General features: G+C 46.9%; 1 pseudogene; it reads right to left on the bottom strand.

Moving 5' to 3' along the window:
• LOC104982650 overlaps window positions 1–1809 on the bottom strand; it is a 231697-nt pseudogene that overhangs the window by 208319 nt on the left and 21569 nt on the right.

Raw genomic sequence — 1809 nt, 5'->3', positions numbered from 1 at the left:
CTAAAAAGGAGTGTTGTCCTAATTTCAGGTCCAAATCACACCCCATTCTTGCATAAGCCACGAATATTCCTCCCTCTCTTAACCTGATTCCCTTCCATTTGCTTCAACCCTCCTATATACACAGTGCCTCAGCCCAAATTGTGCTGAGAGGTTGACTTGCAAACTAAGTCTCCGTTTCTCATTCTTTGGTCACTGAGCAAAGCTTGTGCTCTACCAGTCTCACCATCAGTTTACTTATTGGTTATGGGAATCTGAGTGGAGAAAGAACCTCCCCAGTCATGATAAGGGGTCTCAGCCTGGGCTAGGACCCTGGCACAAGTCTAGATAACCAATTCTGTGACAAGCACAGCAGTTACAAACACAAGACATGTAGACTCCAGAACCAGACTGCCTGGCTTCAGATCCCACTCCACCGCTTACTAGCTGTGTGATGGTAGGTAACTCACTCAACCTCAATGCTTCAGTGTCTCCAGGTGTGAAATAAGAGGCTCCTTCCTCTCCAGCAGGAAAACTGGAAATGGGTGCCAACCAAAATCAAAGTCTCCACCTTCCATTTGTATGGACATACATTTTCAAAATCAATAAGCAGAATGTGCTTTGAGAGTTTCTTGCCCCACCTGAAGTTAAGGAGACATTTGTCTATTTTGCTATTATTTATGGTAACCACACACATATTCCTTCTTCTAGGACCCTCTTTCCTTAAGGGCCATCAAATGTAGCCAAGAGATGCAGCCACATAAGCTGAATACTACCATCAAAACAAGAATAGGAGCTGCCATCACCCTGGGGATCCCCTAAACTATCGCATAAAATAAGTATCAGAATTTGTGGAAAAGATGAATGGGTTAGGGTTGAGAAACACAAGACCTAATAATCACCCAAGTGTGATTAAAATCCAAAGGTTCAGGCCTGCATTTCTGTAGTCCCAGCTATTAGATGAAGACTTCATTTAAGAGCTTCAGCACTCTGCAACATTTTTCATCTGTATGTTTCCTCCCAGCTCAAGGACCCTTCAGTAGTTTCAGGGCCATAGGACTCCTGGGCAGGACCACCTACATCAAGACCATGCACTGCTTGTCTGAGCTAGATATCTGGATAAGACCTCACAGGTTTCAGGGACCCCACCCCCAGGGGTTGGTCCTCAAAGGTGGAAGTGGAGATATTTGCAATAGGGAAAGGGGCTGTGGTCAAATAGACACTCTGCTCCTGGCTGTGTGTCCCAGGAAAAAGGAAAAGGTGTTCCAGAATGGTATTCCCATTCATTTCACAAAAAACAATTGTGTTTTGTATGCACATGAATTTGGCCACAACTAGGTACCAGGACAAACAGTCAACCACACAGGGAGGGTGGCAAGGAGAGAAAGAAAGACACGGTCATAGACAGGGGGAGAGAAGGAGTCCAGGCCAGCTGGAAATCAGATGTTCACCTAAGGAACATGGGGAAAGGTGGGGACATTATTGGAAGATGGCAAAGGGGCAGTGTACTGATTAGATAAAGTTGTTCATAAGCTGCTTGCTTGGGGAGAAAGTTGCAGCTCCTTTCAGAACTGACAGTGAATTGCTGAACGGTTCTGAAGCAGCTCGATAAGGTGGACACTAGGTCCCTGGGTCCTCCTCCCACCCCTACTGCCACCAGTCCTGAGCGCACCCTCTCCTTGTACCTTGGTCCCCAACAGAAGCCAGCAGTGTCAGGCATGCACCCATGGCAGATTGTCACAGCTCAGATGGGGCACTCACCAGACAAACAGACGAGAGCATAAGTTTGCCTTCAGCAGTAGATTGGTCTTCACCTCCAGGGACACGGCCAGC

This window comes from Bison bison, unplaced genomic scaffold (assembly GCF_000754665.1).
Source record: "Bison bison bison isolate TAMUID 2011002044 unplaced genomic scaffold, Bison_UMD1.0 scf7180017864535, whole genome shotgun sequence".
NCBI lineage: Eukaryota > Metazoa > Chordata > Mammalia > Artiodactyla > Bovidae > Bison > Bison bison.
The sequence above is the reverse complement of the archived record's forward strand: the minus strand, read 5'-3'. Positions and strand labels throughout refer to the sequence as shown.